General features: G+C 45.7%; 1 protein-coding gene across 1 annotated transcript in view; it reads right to left on the bottom strand.

The window, feature by feature from the left end:
- Positions 1 to 19,992, bottom strand: part of LOC147737432 (uncharacterized) — a 101,529-nt gene that overhangs the window by 67,370 nt on the left and 14,167 nt on the right. The window contains exon 2 of the mRNA XM_086924019.1: positions 6,648 to 6,766. The gene's annotated coding sequence lies outside the window, so the exon portion shown is untranslated. The remainder of the gene's footprint in view (positions 1 to 6,647; positions 6,767 to 19,992) is intronic.

Here is a 19,992-nt window from a genome sequence, read left to right as displayed (position 1 = left end):
TATAGACATACATACAATTAGTATATGCCAGCGTAGACTTATCATAGTGCTCCTAAGATGGTGGCAAACCTATGTGTGCACACAATAACAGATAACTTATGCACCATCCAAGTAGCCCTTAGGGATATAAGTACTTGCTCTCTTTTTTTGTTGTTTGACATTTAACCGGGGACTAAGAGAATGTCTTTGAATTTCCCTACCTCTCTCCTTGTTGATATATATCATAGCAGCGCACAGCTGTGAGAGCTTTCTTTTATTGTGAGCAAGACAACAATAGTTTACTTTTGTTGCTTGTTCTTTTAACCTACATCTCACTATGGCGAACCTGGGTCTGACATACTCTGAGGCAGAAATCGAGGAGTTGATGTCAGATGCTGCAGTCTTTGCAGACCCTCACATATCACAGGCAATAGCCAACACGGCTGAATGGGATAGTCTGTCAGAAAAAAAGAAAGAGCACATACGTACCGTCCTTCATGGTACAATCATGAAGGGCTATTTAACAACCAACACAGCACCGAAAGGCCTTCTGGTGACCAATGCCCCACGCATCTTTTTGAATGATGCTGCCTTCCGTAAGGACTGGGCCGCAATCGCATGGCACTGCACACGCGATTGGATGGTCCTAATAATCAAAACAGCCTTCAGACTCTCGGAATCCATTATGATAGAAATTAGGGAAACAGAGACTCACTTCAAAGCCACTATCACCGGCTACAAAAAACGACTAGATGAACTTAACAAGGAGATGAACGAATACAAAGACAACCTAATGCAATCAAAGGTGACAAAACTTCAAAAAGACCAAAAGAAATTTGAGTTTGAGAAAGTATATCCCTACTCTGCGGCTTCATTCACTCCACCAGCACGTAATACCAACAACCCAGACTACTCAGATGATGATTCATCGAATAGCAGCGGTTCTAGTAACAACTCATTCAAACAAACCAAAAGAAGGGGTAACCGTGGCAATAGAACGTACAGAAGTGGACACGGAAATCAAGGCAATCACCAACAGTGGTACCCCCCACAAATGGGGATGGGTACCCACCCCTATGCTTTTCAACAGCCACCCTACCCTTTTATGGGCTGGAACCCAGGCTTCTTGCCTCCGGCCAACTACCAACAACAGTATAGACAGCCTTTTTTAGAGAGCGGCCGGAGAGGCCGAGGCAAGAGGAGAGGGAACACCAGAGTAACCTGGCAGGAAGACGACTCAGTAGCGAACCACACCCGGAGCAACCAGCAGCCGGGTCCGAGCGGAGTCTAAGTCTAGTGACAAATCTATCCACCAGAATACTTACTCCTGTGGAGATCAAAGTTTTGGAGAAGGGGCTTGGTTTTGTCCCCACAGCCAAACCCGATAAATTCAAAATGCACTGCGAATTAGCAGGGTTTTTTCGCAAATTGAAACTGAAAGCTTTTTTTGATGGAAAAATAGACCCATTGGAATCAGTCAGGAAAGGTGACACAGGCTTAAGACCTAACTCCACCTTCATCCCGCCCTCACACACAATACCAGCAGCCATAACTGCTTTTGAGCAAGCGGTATTTAAGGACCTAGAACATTGCCAAAACCCGCGAACATTCGGGAATTTCAGTACTGCTGAATTCGAGGCATTGCAACAATTAAAAAACGACACCTCCATAACCATAAAACCCGCGGACAAGGGCGGAGGGATCGTCATCCAAGACACTACTGCATATAAGACCACCTGCAAAAATCTACTCAGTGACGTTAGAAATTACACGCCACTGGTATTGGATCCAACCCCAGACCTCACAAAAAGAATCAGCTCCATGGTAAAACAAGCAGAGGACCAAGACCAGATTTCCAAGAATGAAGCTGCATTTTTGAATAATACAAGTAGTGTAATACCCTACTTCTACACTTTGCCGAAAATGCATAAGAACAAACTCCCTCCACCTGGACGCCCAATCGTCTCAGGAATTGGGTCACTTCTGGAACCACTATCACAATTTTGTGATCATTTTTTAAAACCATTAGTCCAGTCTACACCGACTTACCTGAAGGACACCAAGAGCCTGTTACGACTTTTGACAGGAATCAACTTTCCTGAAAACTCTATCACCCTGGTAACACTAGACGTGGAAAGCCTCTATACTAGCATTCCGCAGGATGACACAATTGAGGTCCTTAAAAAGGCCCTAGACTCAACCAACTGGGAATTCCAGACCCCAAAAAAATTCATCATCGATTGTGCCACTATAGCACTAAAAGAAAACTTTTTCTCATTTAAAAACAAATTGTACCTACAATGCTCTGGGACATCCATGGGCAGCACCTTCGCGCCGAGCGTGGCGGGGCTGTATGTGGCAGATTTTGAGGCTAAACATATCCTACCACCAACTGCCACCTTTTTTTCGTCAATGCTTTTGTGGAAACGCTACATTGACCACATCCTACTCATTTGGAATGGTAGTGATAATGACTTGAAAGATTTCCTTTCATGGGTCAATACCTTAGACCCTAATCTAAGATTCACTAACACCACAAGCAAAAAAGAAATCGTGTTCTTAGATGTGGTCATCTCAATCAGTGGAACGACACTGGCCACAAAAACCCACAACAAACCTACTGCAAAAAATAATCTCCTGCAATTTAACAGCTTCCACCCGCGTCCGCTAAAAGAAAATCTCCCTTACGGGCAATATCTCAGGCTGCGGAGGAATTGCAGCACAACCATAGACTTCAAAAATCAATCAGCTAATCTGACCGAAAAATTGAAAAATAGAGGCTATCCTAACTCCACCCTAAACAAAGGATTCAAAAGAGCTAAAAATCAACCAAGGGAAGCTCTTCTTGAAGAAAAAACAAATAATTCAGATCAGATTCCACTCACCTGTGTCACGACATACAGCAGCCTCTCCAACATCATGAAAAAGAGTATAAACAAACACTGGAGTATTGTGAGAACCTTTAAAAAGGATTGGGAAAAACCCTCTTTTCCTTTAAAAAGGGACGCAGTCTAAGAGATACGCTGGTCCACACACGCCCAAAAGAGAATCCACTGAATATGACACCATCAGTGACAACGTCGTGGGGACTCCCTAAAATCACCGGGCATTACCCCTGCTCGGACTGTAGTGTTTGCCACTTAACACAACCTACAAAAACCTTGGCATTGGAAGAAGGGAAAGTGTGGACGCAACGTGATCATACTAATTGCAACTCATGCAATGTGGTCTACCTGATCACATGTTCCTGTAACCTTCGGTACGTGGGCATGACCACTAGAAAAGTGAAACAACGGATCTGCGAGCACCGAAGTAATATAAGGTGCAAGAAAGTAACAACAAAGCTGAGCCGCCATTTCCTAGAAAAGAATCATACCACTAATGACATGAAGTGGACTGTCATTGAAACAATTGATGGTGCCAGGAATATACAAAATAGACTGTTCGAAAAAGAACAGCGTTGGGTGTACCGTCTGGGGACAAATATCAATGGGCTCAACGACGATATCCCCTGGAACACAGTCCTAACATGAACTCCATAACTTCAGAAGGCTGTTAGACATTACACAGAACTGATCTGTTTTAAACATGCAACATTCGACATGTTTTTCATAAAAACTCTGTGCACTTTAATATCTTGTCCACAGACCAATCCATGTGTATAAAATCCCAATCTTCTTGAAAGTATGTGTTTTTTCGCTCTGTCCCTCTGCATTTTTTTACCTACTGGTTTATAGCAGTAGCAATTTCCTGAAAGTAAAGGAAAAACTTGCCGATTAAAAGAGCTAATCCCTCGATCTATTTTCCGACAAACAACAATTGCCCTTGGTTGTCATAACAACCATTAGCGTGTAAACACCTCCCTCAGGGATAGGCTTTTCAATCCAAGCCTCGGTCTGATTATTAACGCGCTCCGCCCAAGTGGGCGTGTGCGCCCCAAGCCTCGTTTTCAGCGTGACACGCCTAACCCGAACTCAGCGAGGCACGCCCAACCCGGAATCGAGCGCGTAAACAAAGCGCTCTTAAACTCATTCACCGGCCCCGCTCTCCATCGTCGGGGTCCGGTCTAGAGGGTTCCAACAGGTTGACAAGCGGGCTGTGAGCGCTGAGGGCGTGAGTCTGCACCCACAGCGGAACGATTACTACGATTGACAAAAGCTAAGTGCCTGTGTGTTGTATGGGTTATGCTGACATTTTCATTCCGTTTTTTTCTTAGGATGTGCCAAGCGCGCTCCAACCCCCCTCCCGAGACCCATGGTGCAAGTAGCGCCCAATTTTAAAGTGAGATGTTCTCCATATTTCACCATCTTGTGGGGGTCACCGACCATTTGGTCAAATTGATCCCTTCTCATGGAGAATTCACATCGCGTTTTTATCTCCTTCACTACAATAGTAGTTTTTAACCACCTCTAGCACTCCACCTCCTATCAAGTACAAATATCCCTAAGGGCTACTTGGATGGTGCATAAGTTATCTGTTATTGTGTGCACACATAGGTTTGCCACCATCTTAGGAGCACTATGATAAGTCTACGCTGGCATATACTAATTGTATGTATGTCTATATCTGTTTGTCTGTATATCTTTTCTTACAGGTGCTGATATACCCCTAATTAGGGTTTTTTTTGGATTGAGCAAATTGCTCTCCCAATTTTTTAAGCACTTTTTTCACTTTTCCTTTTCACTTTCACGCCCCCAGGTTAGGGTGGACTATTAGAGTGTCCATACCGCCGGGGTTATAGTCCTGAAGAATGCCATGGTGAATATATACCACATAGTAGCATAGTAGGCAGAAACATGTTGACTGATTAATTTTAATAAATTTGTGGTATTTAGCTGAATTTAAACAAAATCCTAATAACCTTGGCTTTTAAATTCAGACACATATACCACTTACACGTGTCTTAGGGATCACTCATTAAAGTTTTTTTTTTTGATACCCTGTTAGTCACTTTTAATTTGAGAATTTTCACAACACATCCTCCCCACACAACCAGCTCCGCAGTCTTTCTGGCGTCGTAGCACACCGAAGAGACACTCGGTCTCTTCGGTGGGGCCCGATGATGAAGCATGACACTGACTAGGTCGGTGTGTGAGGGCTTTCCTACTCAAATAGAGTGACTGTGATCCCACTCAACTAGAGTGACTGTGATCAATACTATCCACTTATCCTTTTGCTCCACATTTCTGGTAGCCGTGTGCTTGACCAGATTAGACCTCTCTCTTTTTTTGTTGTTTGACATTTAACCGGGGACTAAGAGAGTGTCTTTGAATTTCCCTACCTCTCTCCTTGTTGATATATGTAAATTGAACATTGACAAACAGAAGTGTTATTTCCAGAAACAGTGAATTCTGCAGCTTGTCTGTGTATCTTTTATCTGTACCTCACGGACTCCTCACATTCCTCTCGAGAGAAGATCCTGCCTCCTACTCATTAGTGTTGTTTCAGTAACTGTTTCTATCACGTGTTCATGTTTCATTGACTTGTATTAGGAGAAAAGTGTATAAAAATACATGGGGGACATTAGCATTATATAATCCAACTTGCTTTAGGGTGGATGCTCTTGTCCATTGCAAAGACAATTGTCACTTGTTAGTTTGCTTGGCCTTTTGCGATTTTTGCATTAAATTTATGATAGATGTGTTGGCCTCCCGATGTGTTGTGTTTTATTTTACATAGCACAAGAGATGGCGAGGAAAATGACAGTCCAGAATACACATTCTTCATATAAATCAACTCACAGTACACTGTTCTGGAGGTTCAGTCCCACAGACATTATCTCTAACTGAACGCAGGCACCCTAGGAAGCACGTGCTTTTCAAACCAGTTGCCCTCTGAAGTGGCTTCTTCGCTATTGGATAAGTCAGTATGTCCTGAATTTTAGAAGGGTAACCTTATCTAGTGCACTCTGTTAGGCAGTGCTCACCTGTGGTAGTAAGATGGTAATAGGCACCTTATCACCTATGCACGGTGGAGGGCTTTGAGTTACAGAGCTCCTCACGCTGTGGAGAAGATTAGGTCACATTTACCCATTTTCCCATATTTGGTCCTGATGAAATGGCAACAGATTGCTCCATGACTACACAAGGCATGAAAAAAGTTGACCTGAAGTATAGACCCCAGCTTACCAGCAGGTCCATAGGTGCGCGACACTTTCACACAGTGATAGGGGCCATTAGTTCCTCAATTTCTCTGCCACTGTTTTTAATCTCAACATGGACCAGGAAGATCACATTACCTATATTGCGGCAACTGGTCGATAGTTGATCTTATATTCAGACTTTCACCAATCTCACATCTTATGACACAACATCCTCTGTCCTACTATGCTCATCCGGCCTACTTAATAAAAGATCTCCGACAAAGTGCCCTCTTGTGGTGCCTGCCAGGCATTGTAGCGCCGGCCTGGTGAGAAGTATAGCCCAATGATGAAGCATGTCACCTTCAGGTGAGTGAACGCAACTTGGGTGTCTGCATTCAGTTACAAATAATGTCTATGGGACGAACCTCCGGAACAGTATACTGTGATTTGACTATTTTATTTTAACAAATGTACATAGCAGATATTGGCGCTTGCTTGTTTCACAAAAATTATCGGATACCTGCCTCCGAGCGCACTTCTTACAGACGAGTATGGGGTTATCATGTTGCTGCTACAAGCTCCTTACCTGTGCGAGTTATCGGAAACGATGCAGGGGGCAGACCCAAACCAGCCACACGTGGAGATCAATGACAAATACTGAAGAATGAACAGAGCTTCCAAGCTGGTGACCATTACTTAATTGACCTTGAAAATAAAAGACACGTTTTTAGTATTCTGGTGACTCATGACCATAAAAAACAAATGTTATAAATTCAATATTGTCTCAAATACTTAAAAAATGGAACTGGATGCGCTGACTCAGATGTTGTCCCAGGTCATGCGTGACACCTTTCACCACTATTGCTTATGGGACTTGTAGTTTTGTTTTTCTCATTAAAAGGATGGTCTCTAAAGTCCCAGTGTTCTAAGCGATGTTGGTCAAAATCAGAGGCCTGACGGAGGATGAAGCATGACACTGCTCTGTTTAGCAGTGAGATGAATGACAGTTTCCCAGCCCTTCCATTCTTTGACAGACAGAGGCTCTCAGCTGTTCATATTTTTTTGCAACGACAAAGAAACTTTTATTGCAGCTTGTGCCAACTGAAGAGATAAAACCCCTGGGCATGTTTAATTGACTACTGACAAACATGAACAATCAAGAACATGAGTTTCTGGAAAACTATCAAGCACCCAATCAGAATCAGCCGCCCTTCACACCCAGGAATTCTTGAGGCTTTGGAGAGGGTGAATTGCAGTGGTATAAGAGGAACACTACATCGACTCAAAGCTCACTTCTCAGGGATTTATTTATTTATTTCTGGTATTTATAAAGCGCAACACTAATCCCAGGGGATATCACGGCGCTGTAAACAGAAGAGACTGCTGAGGACTGTGCTGAGAGTTATTTTTTAGGGAACAGGTGAGTTTTTAATTGTTTCCTGAATTGAAGGTAGTTTGTGGTGTGTCTGAGTTCTACAGGTAACTCATTCCACCTTTTTGCGGCCAGATATGAGAAGGCGCGTCCGCCGGTCCTTGCTTTGTAAATGCGCTTGGGTTTAGCCAGAGCCAATTGGTTCGATCTTAAATTCCTGTTGGGGGTGTAGAATTCGATTTTCCCTTGGAGGATAGTGGGGCCAGTTTTATTAAGAGCTCTGTGCGCGTGGCAGAGTATTTTGAAGGTAGCCATCTGGCGCATTGGTAACCAGTGGAGTTTCCTGAGGCATGCGGATGCAGAGTCTCGCTTGCCTTTGTTGCAAACCAGTTTAGCTGCCTGGTTTTGTAGGACCTGTAGTCGGGAGAACAGTTGTTCGTTCATCCCTTCGAACAGGGCATTGCCATAATCCAGGCGGCTGACCAGTAGGGCCTGGGTGACTGTACGTCGGCAGTCCAGAGGTATCCAGGGAAAGATTTTTGCTAGGAGTTTAAGAATTGCGAAACCTTTGCCCCAAAGTGATCGGATGTGGTCCTTCATGGATAGTGCATCATCCATAATGATACCCAGATTTCTGGCATGCTGTTTTGGGGTGGGGGCTGACCCCAATGATGGTGGCCACCATGTGGCATTCCATGTGAGTTTGGCTCCTCCGAATAGTAGGATCTCCGATTTGCCGGCGTTTAATTTTAAGCAGTGGTTTCGCATCCAATCCGCCATTTCGGAGAGACAGCTATGTAGTTTTTTCTTTGTTGTCTCCACCTCTTCACCCATTGTCACCATCAGCTGTGTGTCGTCGGCATAAGAACATATGCCGATGCCCCACTTTCTTCCAATGTCAGCCAGAGATGAAACATAGACATTAAAGAGAGTGGGGCTCAGTGAGGCCCCTTGTGGGACCCCACAGCTGGTGGGATAGGGTTTTGAGTGGTACTGGCCCATGTGCACTGCTTGGGTGCGCTTGCTGAGGAATGATTTAATCCAGCTCAGAGCTGTGGATTGCACTCCTTTGCTCCGGAGGGTGTTTAGCAGGCACTCTTGTGCTACCGTATCAAACGCCGCTGACAGGTCAAGCAGTATCAGAGCCACAGACCCCCCTTGATCTGTGATGCATCTGACACTGTCCGACACTGCCAGCAACGTTGCCTCGGTGCTATTGTTGGCTCTAAAGCCGGTCTGGGAGGGGTCCAGGAGTGAATTGTCTTCCAAGTATCGGGATAATTGTGTGTTAACCAGTTTATCCAAAGCCTTGGAAAGGTAGGGGAGTTGGGAAATTGGCCTGTAATTCTCCGGATTGGAGATGTCGGACCCTGCTTTTTTCAGGAGGGGGGTTACGGATGCGTGTTTCCAGGCTTCCGGAAAGGACGCGGTGATGAGTGATTGATTAAAAAGTTTAGTAATGAAAGGGCAGAGCGTTGGTGCAATTTTGGAGAACACAAATGGGGACACGGGTCCGCGGGAGAGCCAGATTTGATTTATTTGTCCGTTGTTGGGGGATGCTTGCCGGGGTTGTCCGGTAGGGTAAGGGTGTTGGGGGGGGCGAAAGTAGAATACATTTTGTTAATTTTTTCCGCAAAAAAGGTGCTGATGCACTCACAGGCCTCGGTTGAAGGGGTGAGGGTTTGTGAGGTGCTGGACGGATTGTTGAGTTCCTTCACTATTTTGAACAATTCTTTTGCGGAATTGTTGCTGTCATGAATTCGCTGGGTGAAGTATGCTTTTTTCGCGTCTCGGATTGCTGATATGTACTGTTTTCGTTTAGTGACATAGATTGCTCTGGTTTCTGGGTCTTTTGTTTGTCTCCATCAGAGTTCGTCCTTTTGGCATTCCTTTTTAAGTCCCTTGAGGAGGGGGGTGTACCATTTTTCCCTAGTGGTTTTTTCTTTGATTCCCGCATAGGGGCTATTTTATCCAGCGTTTGGCGAATTCCAGTGTCTAGGAGAGTGACATTACTGCAAATGGGAGAGTCATCCCGCAAAGTAACGTCTGTCTCGAGGAAGTGGTCTTGAAAGTTGGAGTCATTAATTAGTCTCCAGGTTCTGTTGGTGGTAAAGGGGGTGAGTCTCTGCTTCAGGCGTTTACCAGGGAGCTTAAATGAGAAGGATAACATGGAGTGGTCCGACCAGGGCAGGGGGAGATCTCACATTCGTGGTGGCTTTGTTAAGGGCTAGTAGTTTGCTTCGTGTATAATAGATTGGTTTGTGTATGGATAGGTTCGAACCTGTAGGGGGTATGGCCCCTGGTCCCGGTCGGTCGCGGACGGGCGCAGACGGGCTTGCCTTAGGCGCGCCTTCGGCGCGCCCGCTGCGCTCGCCCGCTGCACGACCGTGGATTGCACATAATTTATGTCGCTTTGGAGTTGTGGATTGGGGGGTGTGGCCTGAAAGGGGCGTGGCCTCCGCTCGTGGTGGGAGGGCGCGAGGGGGAGAGTGCGTGTGTCGTCAGCGCTAGCTCCGCTGCATACACAACTATTTTGTCAGGTAAGTGCAGTAAAGACACAAGTGGTCTGTGCTTTAAAAACAGGTAATCAGTGACATACAATTTTTAAAATAAACGGTCTGCCTTACTCCCGGCTTCCGCCTCAGGAGTCTGCTTACGGTTCTACGGTGTACTGAAATGCCAGCGTCATGGCACACTTAGCCAGCTCTTCACCTCCTCCTCCTCAAACTGTTGACCAGCTAACAGGGCAAATGAGCCTGCAGCAAAGCATTGCTGGCTTGGTTCCACACCGGACCAGGCAAGGTGGTCAACTCCATGCTCCTCCAAGTCAGCAAGCACTCTGGTCGAGCCAGTCCTAACCCCACATGGATGTTCCCCATCACAACTATTTTAATGGTACTAAGTTATGTTTCTGCTAAATGTATGAGTCAAAAGTGAAAGACTTTACTAGGAAATGCTGAAAGAGAAATCATGACGTTTTTCAATATTTCTGAGTCTGCCACAGTACACAGGAGCATTATTTCTCTACAGCAGTAAATCATGTATGTGCCCTGCAGAAAGCATGTTTGAATGTTTGAATGAAACATGGAATGCATTGCAGCCAACAATCTATGCAACATCATAGCAGAGTGCAAGATAACTTGTGTTATTATTCCAGCAGAACGAAATTCCATTCCTAATGTGTACGTCATTTTAAAGATAAACCCAGGAAAATGTACGGTCTGTGTTGTTCTTCTGCCAGTTAAAAGACTAGCACCATTATTGTGCCAGGAAATAGAATACTATGAGAAATCCTACTTGTTGGCAGGGTGCTGCCTGCCACTATATTGCAGGTTACTTCCAACATAATCTGATTTATACATACATACTCCAGGGTGCTGCCAGCTATAGGGTCTGCACACACCAGTCTTGAGACACTCAAGTACTCCGGTGGCCCTAACACTAAATATTTGGGACACGGTACTGAGGCATAGAGAGCTGATCATATTCCCGGACCATACACTCTGTTCCAATTACCGCGCGCACAATCTTACCTGCTCTCGTCCCAGGAAGCTCCAGGAAGCATTGGACGCCGGACGCCTGAAGCTGATGTATTGGATCTCACGCGCATGCGCTTGTGTTCGCGTGCCCGTTTGTCCCGGGGATACTGTACCTGCACCCGCTCCGCTCTTGCTGAACGCTGAGCGAACGCCGAGCGGAGTGTTGAGTGAATAGAGGATCCAGGGGCCCGTGGCGCCCTGCTGGAGGCCGAGAATTGCAGCCGGAGGCCAGCGGGGAGGTCCAGAGTTTAGCTGAGAAGCTTGAGGCGGCGAAACCCTGGCACATTAACCTTAAAATTAAACTTAAAATAAAACACAGGCCCTAAGAAGTGCTGTAGGCACCAGCTGAGTCAGAGTTGGTGACAGCACCTGGGCAGACAATTAGCCAACGGTAGCAGGGGGCTGGAAGAGCGGAGTGCACAGCGACAAGCCGTGAAACAGAGGTAATTGAGGAGCAGTTGCCCTACATAGGATTAAAAAATGGAAGGGCTGTAATTGTTTTTCTTAATAATCAAGGACATTAAAACTAACCCAAAAGCGACGGCGCTAGTCACATGGGTACATGTTATTGAATTGGTATTGGCAAAAGGGGCCTCGTGATCTAATCCCAGCGGAGGATTGGAATAGGGAAGTAGCATTTAAAACAGGCTATAGGATTGGTGACCTGAGACCAGAGTGCGAGTAATGAAGAAGGAAATCTAAAAGATGGCACCGTCCCAAGCAATAACTGGTAAGACTATAAAATGGGAAAAAGAATGAGATGAACATTCCAGTGGCACGTGAAGGGAGCGGAGTAGGTAAATCAAAAGGGGCGATGAGTGAGCCAACTGGAAGTAAAAAACAAGTCGCAAGGAATGTACAATCCTTGACACCAACACTGCAATCAGCAAAACCAAAAATAGCAAAAGGTGGTTCATCAGTGTCTAACTCAATCAAAGACTTTTTGAGAAGAAATTTCAAGGGGAAGGATGTGACGGAAAAGGACTCAAGTGCCTACCCAACCTTTGAGTCCATGGGTGAGGTTGGTCTAGCCTCTCCAAACCAGACCATATTTAACATCTCTGGGGTTTCTTTGAATCCACGACTGTCCTCTTCGCCAAGAATGTTCCAGGGGGAGCAGTCGAAAGCAATGTTGGGCGAGTTGACACAAATCAGAGGGTTAATGCCGGCATTAGTTAGACCGATTAGTGGGGAACAGGAGGGGGTAGGCAGTAAGGATGAAGAGGTAGCTTTGTTAAGGGCTCCCAAGCTAAAGAAAGAGGAACCAACTGTATAAATATCCCGACAGCTAATGATTGTGAGGAAATGGGGTGAAAGGAGATATTACATGAGTGGATTCCCGAGGTCAAGGGGGAAAAGGAGGTCGCCCTTTGAATAAGACAACAAATAAGACATCATGTAAGGAAGGTGAGAAGAGTGAAAGGAGAAAGGAAGAAACAAGAATGTCAAGAGAGGGAAATAACGCAAAGATCAAAGGAGTATAATGCAAAGCCGATAGCCGAACGAGAAGAACCTTGGAATAGGCTAGAAAGATCAAAGATCAGTAAAAGTAGTCTGGCACCAACAACGAAAAAGAAAAAGGAAAAAGAGGGGAAAGGTACAGAATTGAGGATAACTACACAATTGGCACCTGGAAATCCTAGACGTAGTAAGACCACCAAAGAAAAAGATTAGGGAGACATTCCAACAAAGAGAAGGGAAGCTAGATTAATGGGAGACATCCACGGCGTAAGGCAAGATTGTACCCCCGACTTATGGGTTTTCCTAGAACCTTCCGGCCACGACAAAGGCGGGAATAAAGCTAGGAAATTAAACCCACTAAATCGATCACAATTTATATTCTCCATGTCAAAATGTGCAAGCCTCAGCAGCACTGGCACAGAGGACCTTAGAGAAGTAGGGTTTGTTACAAATAGCAAAGGGGGTGATGTGACCAAGCTCCTCTTCTACTCTGCCTTGGTGAAAGCCGCTGCAGAAAGTGCCAAAAATAAGCTGCAAAAGGAGGGGATTAGATTGGTAGGAAGGGAGGAATTCCAGGGGCAGCGCTTCCTTAGGAATCATGCTGGACTAGGGTTACGGCAGATAAGGTTAATCAACTCAAGTTGGAATAAGAAGGAGGATCTTGCAATAACTATAACTGATAACGAATTTGCAAGATACTACAGATATATTTGCTGGAAATAGGTTTAATGTCCTAGCATCCCCAGAATTTAGGGAGTAAGAAGAGAAGGGTTTCCTGAGTGAAATCGACTAGGGGCATGGGTCATCACACAGCCTATTAGTTCTATCATGGAATATAAATGGCTACAAGAAAATATCGACTCAGAATAATTTTGATAAATTCATTAAGAGTAATGATATTGTCTGCCTGCAGGAGACTTGGCTGTGCGACGATACCCGAGCAACCCTAGTTACAGAAGGTTTCGCCCAACACTATAAAGCAGCAAAGAAAAATACTCTGGGGAGGACATTGGGGGCCAACTAACGCTGATTTCCACACAGATAGCTAGGAAGGTTCAGAATTTGAAACTACACTGTGATTGGGCATTAGGCTATAGGGTCCTACTGCAGAAGTCGGATCTCGGCTTTGATGGAATGTGTATTATAAACGTATATATACAGAAGGGAAAGGACAATGAATATAAGGTGAATTTGGGAAAACTGAAAGAAGATATAGAGAATTTTTAGAATCTTATAATATCGAAGTAGCCATTTACCCTAGGGGAGAGATCTCGCCAACTCAGCTGATGGGTTCACTGGGCATGGTGTGCGTAAATAGGAGAATGCAGCCAGATCGGGTAGCAGGACACACTTTTTTGAGGGGCCAGCAACTCTGCCCAATAGATTATGTGTTTTGTCAGGCCTGGTGCTTTGGGCTAATTAAAAATTTTGAGGTGGTGAAAATGAAAGGTAGCGACCATTATCCATTGAGGGCAGAATTACATCTATCAAGAAGCAAAATTAGAGAAAGCTTTCTGCAGGTACATGTGGATTATCCAAAACGGTTGAAAACTAGTATAACAGAGGAATATATCGAGAAATTAAAGCAAACCCAGCAGGCTATTCCTGTAGAAGAAATTCAATTAAGAAATGGAATGACCTGGTTTGAATCCACCATAGGCAAGCTGGTGGACACTTTAAAGAAAAAAATTAAATTAAGAAAGGCAGGGCCTGGGAGCCATAGTGTTAATAAAAATTTGAACACCTGGTTGGACGATGAATGCCAGGTAGCCAAGGCACAGATCAGGCAGAAGGCGAGAAGATTAAGGGTCAGGTTTAATGTGGAATTATGTCTGTCCCTCCAGTTACTAAGGTCAAAATACAAAACACTAATTCGGAACAAAAAAAGAACCTATAAAGATAAGTGCTGGGAAAATATGTTGGAGGTAATTGAAACTAGAGCTGTCAAAGGATTTTGGAAATTAGTCCAAGAAAGTGTGGGTAGAAAAGCAGGTTCTCTAGACTGTATGGTCCCTGAAGATGAATGGGTGGGCTCCCTGGGAGAAATATATGGGAAATGGCCTATACAAGAAGAGTCAAGGATGCCAGTTTGGCCACAGCTGAGGGTTGACATAAAAGAAGACTTTACCTCAAGCTATATAAAGAACATTATAGCAAGTTTGAAGCTTACCCGCGCTGCAGGCCCAGATATTCTTCCGGCAGTGATAATAAAGATTAGACCAGATTGGTGGGCTGAGTTTTTTGTAATCTTGGAAACAGGAATTGTACCAGAAAGCTGGAGGGGTGCAGTTATAAGACCAATACATAAGAAAATTACCTAAAACTACCGCAGGACTATAGGTTAATAAATCTCCTAGACATATGGGAAAAAGTCTTTGCAAAAGCCATATTGGGTTTACTTAAAGATTGGGCAGAGGAAAATCAGATTATACGCCCAGAACAGGGGGGTTTAAAGCAGGCCACTCCACAATTGACCATTGCTTTGCTCTATGGGCCATAGCGCGGAAGTCGATTGAAACGCAGGGAAGTTTATTCTGCTGTTTTGTGGACTTCTGCACAGCTTTCGATCTGGTGGAACGGGAGCTGTTGTGGGAGGCCTTAACTAGCTACTGTATCCCAAAAGATTTGTTAAGTCTGATTCAAAAACTCCATACTAAGAACTGGGCCCAGATAATTTTAGATATAGATGGAAGTTTATCTGGGAGGATTGAGATTGGAAATGGGTTGCGGCAGGGATGTGTATTGGCCCCCTGCTGTTTTCCTTGTTCCGAGTAGATTTGCCGTTGACCCTGCGAAACAAGATGGTAAGCATATTGCATGTTTGCTTTAGGCCAACGATCTGGTTATTATGGATCAGACTGAAGTTGGCTTGCAAAGGAAACAAAATATATTTAAGGATTACTGCACCAAGAAAAAACTTGTGATTAATATGGACAAGACTAAAGCCTTGAGCTTTGGTCGGAGGAAAGCTGGGTTCACATAGTGGATGGGGTCAGAGAAAGTAGAAACGGTCACTGAATATAGATATTTGGGATTATGGCTTGAAAAAAGTATGAAATGGTATACTCGCCTAGAGGCGTCAAAATTAAGAACTTCAGCATCGATTAGCGGCCTGAAACTGTTTAATAAAGCCTATGGCGCAATGTCAGATAGACCAGTGCTAAAAGCTTACTCGGTCATGGTACCCCGCAATTTCTGTATGGCGCAGAACTGTTATATTTGAGCCGCAAAGAGGGCTGGGATGTCGAGGAAGACAAAAATTTAAAAAACCTATTCACACTCCCTTTGTCAACAATGGTCCAGGCTGTAAGACTTGTGTTGGACTGGCCTCGTGGCGTGGCCCGACCCCTCCCCGCATGGCGGGTCCGGACTACTACGACCCCTGTTCCCCGGACAAGAACCACACCTGCAGCCTCCGGGTCAACCCCCAACTCTTCCACGTAACCCCAACGTTCTCGGCTGGCCCGGGCACCTTGCCGAACCACCAGGCCTAGCCACCGTGTCATTCCAGGCCCGACGCCATCTTGGGCCCATCACGTCACAGACACGTGGTCCCGGCATAGTCGCGGCCACGGCCCCAGCGAACCCGCCAGCAAGGCACCAAGATCCCTCCAGGTGGTAGAGTGGCCACTCAACCAAAGACAAGGAGAAGGGAGTTTCGATGGCTCTCCAACCGTCCCTGGGTGCCTGGTTTCGATCGGCCTCCGGCCTCCTTGGGCGCTGGCTCCACCCCCTGGGGGTGTCTGGACACCATCATCCCGGCCCTGCTGACCCCCAGGCGAGTGGGTCCGGACATCAAAAGATTCCAGACCTATAACTGGGGTAGCCCCAGAACAGGAAGGCAGTTGTATCCTGGAGTCGAGAGACCCGAGACGAACTCATCCTTGAAGGCCTGATGGCGCTGCCGCGGCCCATCCTCATCGTGAACTATCTTTGTAAGCCTGCTGGCGCTGCCGCGGCCCATCCTCGTCGTGAACCATCCTCGTCGGCCTGCTGGCGCTGCCGCGGCCCATCCTCATCGTGAACCATCTTTGTAGGCCTGCTGGCGCTGCCGCGGCTCATCTCCTTCGTGAACTATTCCGGAAGGCCTGCTGGCGCTGCCCCGGCCCCTGCTTGAGAACCACCTAGCTCGAGGATTGAGAGCTACCTGCTTGTACCGAGCCGGTACCGAGACTGTCCCGCTACCCCTATTCCCCCCAGAGACTAGAATTGAAGGAACCACTGTATCCCGATCCGACTGTACCGTCCAGTATAACCAACCTAAGAATACCGATAAAAGTGTACAGAACCTATCTTTGTGTGGTGTCAATCTGTGGGGTGGGTAGTTGCTCGTCCGTACGATCTACGGAGAGGGCCTCGCCAGGAGGCCTCTCCCCCTTGCTCGGCCGACCCTCAGGGTCCCCGTCTAACAACTTGCATTAGGTCTGACTTCATGGGGCATTCTAGCCGGTATATCCCTACTCCGCTTCTGGCAACGCCTAGGAGTAGGCGAGAACACCAAAATATCACAGTGGTGCAAAAACGAAATACAGAATAGCGAATTAAAATGGGCAAGAGAGACTAGGGCGATCATGAAGATGCTATGTGGTATGATGAAGTTTAAACTGTTCCCCATAACCTATACCAGTGGTTCCCAAACTTTTCACTTTTCACCACCGGAAGCCGGGGACCCCCAAGCAATTTGTAGGATTTAGATTTCAAACATTAAAACAGTAATTCGAACAAAATAAACACAGGTGTACACAAAAGAAATACTCGAATTACTAACTAAGCATATTTACAAGCCCCTATCCTCATGGGAACGTCCCTTTTTGCGATGTTCCCGTGGCGATATGGGCTTCGCCTTATGTACAAGGCAGCGTTGAGCCACTTACTGTGGCTTTTTTTTTTTTGCAGAGTTTTATATAGTGCGAGCTAGACCCTAACCGAATCGGGTATCAGAGCGCTTTACATAGCACCAGTTACGTTACATGAGGACACACATTCATTTTAGGCACGGGAAGATTAACCCCTTCCATGCTGATGACGAACCCCAGCCGTCATGCACTACGGTGCTCGTGTGCTGATGACGGCTGGGGTTCGTCACAGCCCGCCCCTGTTCGTGTTGTTTACAGCACACCAGGGGAATCGCGGCCGCATGGAAAGGGTTAAGTGATTTGCCCAGAATCACAGGAGGTTTTGGCGTCGTTACCGAGACTCGAACCCAGATCCCCAGGTCCGAGGTCGAGCGCCCTTTGCAAATAAGACCCCTTTTCATGCAATACTTAACGTGAAAGAGGTGGACAGTGGGTGTTGCGATGGGCGTTCCACTGCAACACCCATTGATTTTTTAACGCTGCCTCCTATTTACAAGGGCAGGGTAAATAGGAGGCTGCGCCAAAATTAAATCCAGGAAAACACCTGGACTTAACTTGACGAAACGAGGAGAAATGCTTTATTTCTCCTCGATTTTGCTTTTTCCATGTGGCTGCCTTATGCAGTACACATGGAAAAAGCAAAACGCCTTGGGTTTTTTAGGTTCAGAAAGGAGGATCTTCCTGTACATAAACAATCTTCCCCTGCATGCAGTCACACTTGCACTATGGTGCAAGGGTGCCTGCATTGGCGCTACCCTGCTAAGTGTAGCGCCAGCACACGGGGAAACGCAAGCTGCACCATATTCTTGTAAATATGGTGCAGCCCTACGTTTCCGAAGTGGTGGACCCTGTCATTAAGCCAAGGAAGCTAACGACACACTCCTCCACTTCTGTTGTAAATATCCTTCATAAAATTTTATATTGAAAGAATTTGCAAAAAACTAAATAATTTAATGGGAAGATTGGTGCTGCATCCCAGTGACAAACTTTTACATGGCTGGTTTTATTTTGCAGTACAAGGCTCCTGCTCCTGCCAGGGCCAGCCTGGAAACCCAAAGCAGCCCTGGAAAATGTTTTCAGACCAGTCCCCATACGGTGCATAACATGTGCAATGATTGAGCCTGGCCACTACAGAGGGGTCTTTGGAATGCTCTCCCCCAAACGTTTTTGGGAAACAATGGTGCAGTCTACAACACAGTTATTACATATTGAAGTTAATTAGCTTCTAAAGAATAGTAAATGAAGACCTTATTTTGCACCAGGATACGACAATCTGGGAAGAAAAATAAGTTACTGACAAAAGCAGTAAGTAACCGACTGACCTATGCACATGAAATTTAAAAGAAATTAAATGCATGGTACATGTTCTTTGCAGTAGGCATATTAACCCTCTGTGCTACATTAGATAAGTTGAAGCTGCCACTGGACAAAACTCTCCTCTCTCCAGCAGGTACATTTTTCACTGGTGTTATCTTGACACTTTTATTGTTGCTCGAAAACTGATAATTCTACAAGGAACTTTGAAGTGCTTTTAAAACTGCTGCCTGCGGACCCCCTGGGAATGTGTCAAGGACCCCTGGGGGTCCGCAGACCACAGTTTGGGAAACCCTGACCTATACGATTAGTATTGATAAGAAAGTACTTAGAATGTTGGGGAAGGAAATATCTATGGCACATGACCAAAATTACCTTGCTAATAAGATCTCAGTGCTCTTTATGATTGACACATGGAAAAATTAACAATGTTTTCCCTACATTGATAGGTTACCCGATTGTCAATTACGAAGAGAGGTTTTCAGGTTAAGAATCGGGGTGAACCCCTGTTATGGAAATAATGTGGTAAAAAGCTCAATGATTGATAAGACGGGGAGATGCATTTGCACTGTGGGTACCTCATGTGACTTGTTACATATTTTATTAGATTGCCTGAAGTTTCTTGATGTACGAAATATGTTTTAAAAACCGATATTAGAGAAATATGATATTACACACATATTGCAGAGCTCCGAAACCCCGGAGACAGCTGCACACATCCAATTCACAGTAGCAGATGACAGTGACTTTTTATATTGAAGAAACTAACAAAAACACCCCGCCCCACCTCCCCCCGGTCGCACCCACAGCCCCTCGGAAACACGTAGCAGTACACTGGAAGCACATACAAACCCCCCCTCCTCCCCCCTGCAAGGTCCCTTTTTCTTCACACTCATTAACCTGTCGGAGGGCCCTCTCGTCCAACTGCGGATCCAAGTCTAGTCCCCGGTAATCTGCCCATCGTTTCCAAATCTTATAATGTTTACGGGGACACCCCCTGGCAGAAAAGATTGGCTGTTCAAGGCCCATGCAGTAATCTAACCCATTTCTCCATGCGGTCAGCGACGGGGCTTGGGATGCCTTCCACGCCCTCGCTATATCCCTCTTTGCCAAGGTTAGAACAAGCAACAATAGGTGTCGCTTATATCTAATATCCCCTACCCCCTCCAGGACATGTAACAGCGCCAAACACAGCGTGCGCGGAAGCTCCCAACCCAACACTTCTGATAAGCAGGAAAACACCCCGCCCCAGAACCTGTGTAACGAAAGACAGCTCCAGACTGTGTGCAAAAAGGTGCCCTCTTCTGAGCCACATCGGGATACAATCATTCCTGCTCTCCACAATCGCACCCTGGTGAAGTACACCCGATGTAAGTATTTAAATTGAAT

This window comes from Lissotriton vulgaris, chromosome 1_1, assembly GCF_964263255.1.
Source record: "Lissotriton vulgaris chromosome 1_1, aLisVul1.2, whole genome shotgun sequence".
Lineage (NCBI taxonomy): Eukaryota > Metazoa > Chordata > Amphibia > Caudata > Salamandridae > Lissotriton > Lissotriton vulgaris.
Note: the sequence above shows the minus strand (reverse complement) of the source record. Positions and strands in the feature narration are given on the sequence as shown.